Source organism: Zootermopsis nevadensis, unplaced genomic scaffold (genome assembly GCF_977971745.1).
Source record: "Zootermopsis nevadensis isolate Lab colony 2312 unplaced genomic scaffold, Znev_1.0 Znev_ptg000015l, whole genome shotgun sequence".
NCBI classification, from domain to species: Eukaryota; Metazoa; Arthropoda; class Insecta; order Blattodea; family Termopsidae; genus Zootermopsis; species Zootermopsis nevadensis.
The window spans coordinates 8,324,925-8,337,433 of NW_028259147.1; the positions used below are offsets into that span (position 1 = coordinate 8,324,925).

The 12,509-nt window shown below is 40.0% G+C and overlaps 1 protein-coding gene across 1 annotated transcript in view; it reads left to right on the forward strand.

Moving 5' to 3' along the window:
- Positions 1-5,931: 5,931 nt before the first annotated feature.
- The window catches only part of LOC110833299 (scoloptoxin SSD14), a 52,353-nt gene continuing 45,775 nt past the window's right edge, over positions 5,932-12,509 (forward strand). Inside the window, exon 1 of the mRNA XM_022071188.2 lies at positions 5,932-6,258. The gene's annotated coding sequence lies outside the window, so the exon portion shown is untranslated. The remainder of the gene's footprint in view (positions 6,259-12,509) is intronic.

Consider the following 12,509-nt stretch of genomic DNA (forward strand, 5'->3'; position numbering starts at 1 on the left):
TCAGATATTTATTATTTGTGAATCATTAGCGCTCATGGATGGACAGGTTACCTACGTCACGTGATTTTCATGGCTACGTCACGAAACACTTTGTCGTTCTAGGCGGTCTGTTCGTACTTTCCTCTGTCTTCTAGCGATCCCATAGTTAATTAACCTGCCTTGTTTACACCCGTGGTGTTCAATAAAAACAGTACGACGAACCGATAATTGATGTCAAGGTCCTAAGGCATCCCTTGTTTAAATTTAAATTAAAGAACACAGCGAAAATACAAACTCTCTCATTGTTTAGATACACCTCCTTGAATGTAGCCATTTCGAACTCCGAGGAGAATGAGGACAAAATTAAGATGGATCTTAGGGAGTTCGTTTCTGAAATTGGAATTTGGAAGAGACTAGCTCAAGGCAAAAGATGGAAGCGGTATGTTGCTCCGAAACGCTGATATTTGCAAGACCACGCAACCTTGTAACCCAGACGACCAGCATCGACAGCTTCACCGCTGTGAAATCTTCAAGTTAGTTAACACATTTGTAGTTTCTCCTTCCTATTAGCTAGATATTAGTATGAAGATTTCCGTCTTCTGGGTTGTTGCGCTGTGTAGTCCGGTCGATGTTGACCAACGTTTCAGAGGTCATACTGCCTCCGTCATCAGGGTGATGAGTATGAAGATTTCCGTCTTCTGGGTTGTTGCGCTGTGTAGTCTGGTCGATGTTTACCAACGTTTCAGAGGTCATACTGCCTCCGTCATCAGGGCGATAAATATGAAGATTTCTGTCTTCTGGGTTGTTGCGCTGTGTAGACTGGTCGATGTTTACCAACGTTTCAGAGGTCATACTGCCTCCGTCATCAGGGTGATGAGTATGAAGATTTCCGTCTTCTGGGTTGTTGCGCTGTGTAGTCTGGTCGATGTTTACCAACGTTTCAGAGGTCATACTGCCTCCGTCATCAGGGCGATGAATATGAAGATTTCTGTCTTCTGGGTTGTTGCGCTGTGTAGACTGGTCGATGTTTACCAACGTTTCAGAGGTCATACTGCCTCCGTCATAGACTACACAGCACAACAACCCAGAAGACAGAAATCTTCATACTCATCGCCCTGATGACGGAGGCAGTATGACCTCTGAAACGTTGGTCAACATCGACCGGACTACACAGCGCAACAACCCAGAAGACAGAAATCTTCATACTCACCGCTGCGAAAACCTCAAATCATACATAAATATTAGTACTGCCTTGCAAGATCTGTCGGTTTGTATACGGAGTACAGAACTTCAAATTGCTCTCTGGATTTGCATTCCTATTATTATCTTAAAAGTGTATGACGTAATCATTTGAAAAGTGATAGTTCCTTTCACATATTCATTTTCAACAAAGAATTGGGTGAATGTATGTCACAGAACCTTTCCATAGGAATTGCCTTTTATTTTAGCCAACAGTTGAACGAAGCTGTGTCACAGAAATTGTTCGCTGAAATAATAGGAATAGAAGAAAACTAGAAGATAGAAGTATTTCGTATGTCAAGTTTCCTGTGCTTGCCAACACTGCGTGAATGAGAAGCTACATTTATGTGAGGTCTATAATTGCTTTCTCCAGTATCATCGCGTAAGTCTTGATAATAGAATTAGTTCTGCAGAATCGATATAAAAAACTATTTTTTCAGTGTTACCGAAAAATCAGTCGCTTCTCAGGGCCAGTATCAGTATTTGACCTTGGTGTGACTGTTGCTTAAGTTTAATTAGTTTATTGGTTATTTAACGACACTACATCAACTCAGAGATGCCGAAATCCGTCTTTTATTGGGCTCGACTCTTGGCTTTTCGTGATTTTCTTCAACACCCCAATAAAAACGTCGTAATATTATATTAAAATAGCTAACCATCGCTTCCATTATTCATTATTTTGTAATTATTCTGTTACTCGACGACATAGCTAATTGTGACATCAAGGTATATTAAATAACCCGTCACATTCTACAATAACAGAGGCGCGAAAAAGATTCAAAGACAAAAATATTCCCTTACGATCGAAACCTATTAACCGATTCAATACATGTGTTTCCAAACTTTCGGTTGGTACTGTACAGAACCTCATTTCTTCACTCCTGCTGGTGGGCGGCCATCTCTATTGGTTTTCGCTCCCGTTCGCATAAACCAGCCTTCGTCATTCACAAATTACTTGGTCTTATTACGACTTAATGAGATTTAATTTATACTGCAATTTGAATGAAATCAATAAAGCGATGCCTAGCGGCTTTTTGTGTCGTTCTCATCGTTTCACAAGTGGTCGTGCGGAAAAGAGACAGACGGAAGTCATTTTCGTAATCTGTCACTTCATTTCAACCCTGCACGAAATTGGATTCAAAAATGAGAGAAATCCTTGAGAGGATTTTTTAATGGAGAAAGTTACAACCAACTCCAGGATTTATCTAAGAAGGAAGAGAACAAATGAGGGCGAAGAAGATATTTTGAAAATGGAATACGACTTTCAGATGTTGCCATAACTCTGTATTACGCGTGCTTTCCGCGAATTAAACGTTGTTTAATTTGTCACTGTCGTCTTGAAACCAATGTATTTATGCACACATCTCGGATGGGGACAAAGAAATGTGGTAATAACACTGGCAGATACGGTAATTTGTTGACAAAGCACGAGCTGCAATCCCTGTTTTTCAACGTCATGGCATGAAGCCATTTATAATGAATGAAAGTAAAACTCCACACATTAAATTCGGAACTAGAGGAAGGTAAGCTGTATGTTTCATGTTATGGTCGCTTTGTCCCCGGGGTATGAGCTGGCACTTCGATGTTCTTTGTGGCTGAAGACAGAAGGTCGTGGTCTGAAGAAGAACATTGATTTAAATCAAACCTCCCGTGTTCTGGTCTGTAGTCAGTTTCTTTACGGACCAAGATGAGATGATTCCGAACTTAACATGTAACTTGGATGGAAGAAAAAGATATCCATACAAGTTTGAAGGAGAAGTCCTTTGGAAAGCAACTACTTTGAAGATCAAGAAAGAGATGGGTGAATAACATAAATAAATACATTGCGAAGATAGGGCGGGTATGGAATTGATTCAGAAAATGATATTTCGATTCGTTGTATTAGATTACCGCTCATTTAGTTAACCATTTATCTCGTCAGATATTCTGCTATTTTGCAACGCCGTATCGAATATTGAATGTGTTTATGATGAGCTACGTTAGGATGATTAAGTTACAATCCATGAAGAATGCGAATGGAAGTGATGGTGGCATTATTTCTGGACCACAATCCCCGCACGCAATTCAGACCGAATACGTCACACAAACACAACCGCATAGTTTATTGCCGTATTAACTCACTCAGAGTCGGAGCTGAATAATGGTGCTCTATAAGTCGCAGATATCATACAACGTCGAAGAATACAGCACGCCTCAAAAGTTCGGGATCGAAGGAGAACTCTGTTAGTTTGCAAAATTCGGAAAAATAAAAGAGAGGGAAAAGCCGTTGCAAATAATATTTTCGAACTCAACCGTTGGGATTATTTTTTTACCTGCGACGAGCCGTTATCACACAGCACACTTTATATCAATAGAAAAATGTTGCGGCGATGTTGCCATACCGACATGAGAATTCACTGGAAGTTGCGACTTACCTGGTTCCGTTCGCTGCGTGGTTCTCGCCGGTACCAGCGTGTCCTTCATTGTCGCTTCTCAGAACTCCGGAAAGACTTCCCGCCTTTCGGCGTCACGTGAAGTCGCCGTAACGCTTTTTTGTTGACAATGTAAAGTGTATAACGCCATGACAACTTATCCTAAACAAAAAACTTCCAACACTTTAAATTTGAAAAACACGAATTGCAACACATTTCCCTTTATATATTCTTCCGTTATCTTGCCAAATAACAGAGTTCTTCTATGGTCTCGGACTTTTGGGGCATTCTGTATGTGTTCATGATAACAAGCAGTGATATGAGAAGGATTTGGCCAACCCCGTTTGGAGAAACTGAGGAAAATTACGAATATAGTGTAGGAATAGCCAGTCATACGGCATATTCTGTATTCCGCGTTACCACTACACTAACCTGCTACGTCCAGTCCCATAATACGTTGAAGAAGACTTATGGCTTGTTGCGCCGTGTAGTCTGGTAGAAGTCAATCGACGTTTCTGAGGTGCTTACTGACTCCATCATCGCGACAATGAATCACGTTGGAAGTAGTAACGAACTCTGGAAGGTCGGTCGGTTTCTACCGGACTACACGCAGCAACATCCCAGAAGACGGGTCATCTTCGTATTCGTGGCCGTGAGAACCTCAAATCTTACCACATTCTAGTTTTCACTTTTATTACCTCTGCATAACATCTCCATTGAAGACGTCGTTTCAACTGAAATTCCGTCACGTTTCAGCTGAACAGATGAGCAAAGTGATTGATAGTGATGTCAACCTCAGTGAGGTAGTGGAAGAATTAGTCGAAGATGCCAGGCGCACAAGATACGCTTCTTCTACACATCGATAAGACTTAAAAATCACGGTCCCATTTAGATTCCATTATAAGCAGTTCTCGTTTGGAAAGTGGAACGCACGATTTCGTGGAGACGTTTGTTGAAAAGGGGCTTCTTGGAAGACCACAAGTGACTGAAGTGAGGGGTGGGATGGATGGCAGATGGAGTTGCCTCAGGATCCTTTCCGATTGCTGGTTTGACGTTAAACAGAGCTGAACTCTCACATCTGTCCCATCGGATTTACATGATTCTGTCATTCTGGCTGTATATTCTGTAACAATAAACACAGTTACAGAACAGACCTTAAATGTCTAGTCATCAACCTCACTGCTTTAGAATTAGCTTCATTAAACCACCATTACTTTGCAAAAGACACATTTTTCGCAGTTTTGTTGCATGACTTCGTTACAACCAACATCTTATAAAACGTGTTTATCATAAAATGCTTCTATACTGAGTCAAATGGCTGTTTGAATTATTAATACATAGTTTTCACAATATGCCAACCAGTTCAGTGAAAGTCGGTTTTTTTTGTTACGTTTCATAACAAGTTGTTTTCTAATGCTGATCGCGTTCAATTCCCAGATTAGAGCTCCCCGTCGGCTGTCTGTGATTGCTTATTCATTATATTTGTAGCTACTCTCCATAAGTGGAGACAACACGGAATGGTCACGAGCGATCTATTCAAAAACCTTTCCCCAAATTTTCTTTACGTTTTCCATATACGAATTTATTCAGATAAATTTCACTATTGCAGAAGCTAATCACTAATTATATTTTATCGTCTTTCGTTCAGTGTTCACCATACCGAAAACAATTAAGAAGTATATCTGCATGAAGTATATATTTTTGAGTAAAGTACGCGAATTTTGCGATATGAATATTTCATTAGTCATTTTATGAAGTTCGATTTGCAGTTCTTTCAAAATCGGTGTTGTGACTGACCGGAGCGCACCACAGTTAAATTAGCCTAATCACGTTTAAGGTAGTCTATCCTTATTGGACGCTGCACAATTTTTTCCATTGATCCATTGATCATTTTCATGCTGATGTGAGTTATTTTCTGACATAGAATCTGGGCCTACTCCTGCAACGCTCCTTTTAGTTCGTCAATAATTATTGCTAGCTTCAGTAGCCATAATACATTTTCACTGCCATCGTAAAAAATTCATAAGCCTTCATGTCAGAACATATCATTGTATCTACTGTTTACATCACATTCCCAATATGAAAAGCGAGAGAGAAAAAAACAAATTGGTGCATTTGTCATTACTCGGTACATGTATGTATTCCTCAACACACACAGGCCTTCAGGCAATGTTGAGTTTTAGCTGTATCATGCAGCTATTACCCCTACTTGAATATGATCTCTTGTCGTGGAGTCGAAGGTAGAAAAAATGCGTGGAAAACGGGTAATAACAGAGCATCAACAGGAAGGTAGTAGGTCCCTTTGAAGTACTGCTGTCTCATCAATCAGTCGTGATTTAGCCCTCGGCCGATGTAGTCGAACATACAGTGTTGCCAAAAGTCGTCATACTACCGCAATTCTAAAGAAAGGAAAGTATTAAGTGGGTTATAATAACACTATTCAGAAAGCAGAAGGCAGACAAACGAATACCCCCATTTGTTCTTCGAAATTCGTCGCTTCCTGTGAAGTTCGGTCACTTTCGTTGACCTGCAGCTGTGTTCGGTGTTTCCTTTCTAAGTCAGAGTTTTTCATGCGTACGCCTGTGTTTTCCGCCATCTACAAGTGTACTGTCCGGGCTGTGGCTGCCAGGTAAGTCAATTTCGTAGCATATACGCATGCATATAATATGGTTGTTCGGATGGTTGGTTAATGGGCTCGTAATCAACGCGACTGAATTCGTTATAAGCGACTCTCAACGCATCAAACAACAATTAAATTTCAAACTAACCTAATTTTTGGAAGTGGCATTTTCTCTATATGAGAAATAGCCGTAATATACTCTGTGACTCGAGTGCTAAAATTTCATTTGTGGCAGCTGGTTGTACCATGTGAAGGTGAGGTTAGGATTGAGAAATAAAAACTTTTGTACTGAGGATTCTGCCCCTTACAACTGAGTGTTTATGCAATGTTCTTCAGTATATGTTCAATACACTGTGACCAGTGAAAATCGCCCGTGTGCTTAAGCACAGCGTCATGAATATGTATAGACGGCACAGAGGTAAAGCTCCACAGATTCAACACAACACTGGATGTTTAAAGCAACTCAACTTCTTAAGATGCCTATCTTCAAGGTTGTTGCGCCGTGTAGTCTAGTAGAGGTTTACCGACGTTTCAGAGGTGCTTGCTGCCTCCATATTCAGGGCAATTTAACCTTTCTCGGAATACAGACTACGCCTGTGCGACTTCCGAGGTATCCAGTCACATCAGAACCCTAAAGATGGGGACAGAGTTGGTTCCCGAAACGTCGGTTTACTACGGTAATCAGTTAACGCGGCTGATTGCCCGAGAAGATTGTATTGTTCGCTCCATTGTTTGATTGTTGTGTAATATATGTTTTAGTGTTCTCATCGTTAGTTAAATGATCCAGTCAAAAGTTGACCTTAGCAATATTGATGTGAGAAGGTCTACTTGCCTTTATGATACGAATCCGGTGATTCATTTAGTAATTTTTTGGAGCAGTCGAAAAGAAGCATCGAATACAAAATAGCAGATCTTTACCAATTTCAGCTCATAATGAACTGTGTTGATTTTGAATAACCTGACGAAGGGAGTATCTGTATTCCTTAATCTTTAATTTTATACAGTTGTTTGTTGAGCTCATTACAGCGATTTGTAATCCACTGAGAGTAGGATGAAGGGGGTGAAGGCTGTTTGCATTGCTAATGAAGTTTATATTTGTGAAAAGACACCGAGCTATAAATATTAAAGAAGAAATTCGTTACGTATTTGGATACACAAGACTATATTTCGTTTATAAAATCAACACAGGATGTTCTTTGTGTTTTAGTTTCTTAGCTTATCAACAGTCCTTCGGCAACTTCAGATTTACATGGCGTAGACTGATAGGGCGTGTATTAACTATGAATTTGACAGGGAGCGGATAAGATTGATCATTATCTACCGTAAACCGCACTCAGAATATAATTCTATAAGTAGCATAATGTTGTCCTAACTTTCCTTGAAGAACAATTCCATTAACTATAAATGAAGAGTAACATTTTGGTCAGCAGATTGAGACTATTTATGTTGTGTATTTATCCCATAAGAACGGAACTGTGAACCAAGGCACGATGTTCTGTACCGGTGTTCAGGATCCGTGGATCTTATACGTTAGGGGTCCATAAACCTTGCAGCAGACTTTTGTGACATGAACTGAGCAAACTTGCTGATCCAAAAATCTTATAGCATTAGAACTTAACAATACGTGAGAAAAATCTGCCAAGAAGAAATCGCGTTGCGTTTGTGGCTTGTATCAGGAAGAGTTGTTAAAATGGTCGACTGATTCTTTGCTTGTTTGAAGACACTGTTTAAACTACAGGCGTCAACATCGGTCAACAATAATGGACACTTGAAATGAAGACTTACATTTGTTTCTGGGAGCCGAAGTGATCGTTAGGTGGGGATGTTTGCGTGGCAAAACCCCACCCAGAGACAGAGGCGCGTCTTCGTGGCCACGTGTGGAATCCCCATAATGACAGCCATCACTGAGCAACACAGACCCCCATGCACTTCCATTTTGTAGACAATGATCCTCTCAATTTATTCGGTGCTGCATACCACGGACCTCAAAAACTGATGGATTCAAAATTATTAAATGGATCTCAGAAGGAACAACACATGTTCTTTTATGACTTGAAGCCTTCGCAGAGATTAACAGTGATAAAATCCTCTGGGGCAAGCAGCCGACGTGCTCGACTTCTGTTCCGAGTTGACATCGCTGGTCGCCCGGGAAGATAAGTGCATTTGTGAGAAAGAAGACATCCTTGCACTTCGACTGTTGAAAGGTAACTGGCAGACTGGCGCGTGCAGGTTACACGTGGAAGGCCAAAGCACTCAGGATTTATGAGTTAGAATCCAGAGACTCAATGGATATTGCTCTGACCTTCTTGTTTCATAACAGTACAGATATTATATAAAAGTTCAGATCGGAAACTTGACGGGAACGTACTCTTGGGAGACGTAGTCGTAGATGGAAGGACAATATTTAAATGTATATTGCATAAACAGGATGTGAAGGAGTGATCTAGATTAAACTGGCTGAGGATAGATCCAACAAGTGGCCTTTTTTGAGCACAGTAATGAACCTTCGCTTGTCATAATCCCTGGGCTTTCTTAACAAGCACCGTATCTATGAAGTTTTTAAAGAAAACCTGGAAGTTGGTTGTCAATAAATAAGACAGGGATTATTTAAATGACTAATTGATTACTGTTGATCACGTAACGCTCTTCACAAAAGAGTTTAATGACTGAGACAGAGTTGGTTGGTTTGTCACTCAGTGAGGCAGCCAGTTGATTGAGAATGGCGAAGAATTTACTCCGCGTTCTACATTTCAGTACTGAGCAGTTATCTGAGTGATCCAATTAAGCGGGCAGGCAGCTGAGTGCTACATCACTAATTACTTGTTCGGACCGAAAGTCTGCCACTAGCGGGTATTTTCACGCCCCGTAAACTAACATTTGATTGATCTACATAAACTGTGTCTCATCCTACAGCCAATACCAGCGGTCGGACAGGCAAGCCAAGCTTTGGGCTGTCCATCATATCGACCGCTCGTCAAGAGAGACATTTTGAAATTCCGTAGATCAGCACAGCCAACTCAGATATTACGGCATTGCTACATATTAGTGTAACGCGATTCGTTGTGCAGATTCTGTCTGTTAGACTCACTACAATAAACTCAAGTTTCTCATTCGCCAGGACTTAATATTGACAAATCACCACGACTTACTCACAGCTGGCGGACCCAAATTGTTGAAAATTAACAAAAAAAATGAAACGAAACGTTCAAGGGCACATGAGTGCAGAGTTGTAGCAGAGGCACCAGCCAATCACTGTCCTACAATGACCTATAGAATATGGAAGTTAACTGTAGGGGCGAATCTGTCCGTTTTGCCTACGTCACTAGTTTGCTGGTAGAAGGAAAACAAAGGTAAAAACTGTGTAAACCAGACATTATCAACATACGAAATGAGACGGCTAGCTGAAAAACACTGCCGCTGGGAAATAACGTATTTTGTATGGACGGTATGTACTTCCTGATCACCTCGCTCTTTAATTATAACTGATCTAGAGTGCACGTTTTCGCCCCGACTACAGTACAGCTGTGCTTGGCTTCATTCATATATTACGTACTTGCGCTCACAAATCTACGAATGACAAAGAGTCGGGGAGTGACACCAAGAACAGAGCTTGATTTTCCGATGATGTCAGCCCAAATCTCGAATCTTAAAACTGGGCTCCGAGTTATAGGCTATCAGACATGTAATCGAACATTGCAATCTCATAAACATTTAAGACAAAAGTCGTCTTGCTATTAGGAACGTAAATTTCGCTTCCGCCACATAATCAGCTGTAGACCAGATATTTACTTTCAGCTGTGACTTAAATATGTACAGAAGACTTTGGCTGTGTTTTATTCCAGTACTAAGGCAGTGTTTTTAGTTCATGTTTTGATTAGCCGGTTATAACTGTCGAGTTTCATTATTGTTTCAACAAGATGGCTCCGTTCTGGGTTTTGCGGCACGTAGTCGTTGTAACGGTCCAAATTACATCTTCTGCTGAGGTAATTTATCATACTATTTAGTTTCTTATTATTTTATTCATCTGAATTTCTTTTAAGTTTTCGTTTCAAAATTCTAACTTTTCTGTTGTGTTTGGAGGGTAATACTGGGATGGATACTTCCATTTCATGGCATCTACCTAACTGTTTAAGACACAGGCGTGTGAGGACCCTCGGTTCCCGGAAGTCTTGTTTTTTTACACTAAAGAGCAATAAATTGTCGTGAATTGGTTGTACTCCCATGGTTCACACTTTGACATTTATGGCGGCAATATGTCAAAAGTCAGTTTGGACTTTATGGTTCATTGTCACTCAGCAGACAATGTTGCTGAACCATACACATTAAATAGCGTGAGAAAGAAACTTTGAAAGAGCTGTATGCAAGTAAATACGTCACTGGTTTTGAATGTTTGGAACCAGGGGCAAGACGCTTACAGCAGCTCGTCAGTATTAACACTCTTCAACAAACTTTCGACGCAGTCACAAGCAAATACACTACAAGTCTGAGATCATCGTCTTGCGGCTAAAGCCAAATATTATCTGTATTAAGATTTCCGTCTTCTGGGTTGTTGCGCTGTGTAGTCTGGTCGATGTTAACCAACGTTTCAGAGGTCATACTGCCTCCGTCATCAGGGCGAATATCGCCAATATCGTCATTACACAAGAAATAAGTTCCATGAAGCTGGTTTCATGTAACAAGTTTTTTCCAAACAATTTCTTCCTGATCACCTTAGAAATATGAGGTTCTCACTACTGGCTGTTTTCTGTTCAGACATCGCTTCGTATAACTTGGTGTAACATCCAGTTTAAACGCAAGGACAGTTTATACAACATAATAATTTTCTTTAAAGAATGATGATAGATATAAATAATCAGAAAGCCAACGATAAAGACAAGATAATGAACATAAAATTTGTATTGATGATACAGTTGAGATACCGATACAGATTAAGATAATCCAAATTATTGATTTGTCGATATACGTCGATGCATTTCTACATCGAAATGTCAAATTATTTTTTATCAAAATGTTGATTATGATGTTTTTGATATGTCAGCATACCTGTAAAAACCTGTCCTCATCTGAATGTTCAGATCAATGTTTGTACGGATTTCGTAAACTGGAAATAAATAGCAAGAAATACACTAAAAATCATGTTAGATGGACTTGCACTTGGAGAGAAGTCATTTAGTACTGCAACAACACCTGGTAAACAAGATTTCCGAACATATTATTTCTGCATCAATATTGACCATGCACAGGACTTCTGTATGTATTAACATTACAAGGTCTTGTGTGTTATTGCAATTAAATTATTGTTTATTTTAATTACTTTGCCTATTAATTTCACTACTAACCAACTATCAATATCGTAATAATTACGATATAAGAATACGGTCTGTGGAGATGAACTCTACAGTATAGATGGAGCAATGTTACGGCTTTGGCTATCGATATTGCAGCTTCCTTACATCTCCAGTAATGCATGACATGCGGGATCTGTATGAGCGAATAACATCGACGAATATCGACATCGATAACGAAATCGACGTATTGGTACGTAGTGATTTTCGAAAATTTATATGTTTGACAAACGAAATATTCTTATTTCAATACGCCGGGGTAGTGATATATCGATAAAACCAAAAAAATTGTATTTTTCGACACACATTTATTGATCGAGAAAACAAGTAAGAGTGAGCTGGAATACGTCAATCAGTATAGTGAATCTAGGTACGGTCTGGACGACTGGGGTTCGATCCCCGACGGGGACAGAGGAACCCGACGCCGACACAAGTTTCAGATTAATGCCGAGACGAGCGTGGGGATGCCATATGACACTACTCTGACAAACTGACGCTGATCGTCCCGATGCCTTTCTTATATCTACGTATTGTTATAACGTTCGATCGATATATTGGCTAATCGATAGAGTAATATGTTGTTTTGATGTGAGGTTAATGAAAGCCTTAAGGGTCGATTCTGGAAGCGATATTGGACATTAGGGCTCACTTACCAGATTCATTACTTGTCATTTAGGTATTTGGTTTAATCTCACAATTTTCACAAAGCTCTTTTAAGTGTAGAGATAACATAGCTCCGATGTGGGATGTGGTCATGAATGGTGAATAGACAGGAATTTAAAAGGAGATAGACCTATTTGTATTTGTGGTTTTACAGGCTGTGAAAACATTGATCGTTTTAGCCCGGGGTGTGACGCCATATCTTCCTGTAGGTGGTAACAAATAAAGACACAACGCCTCCAGAACTTACAACTT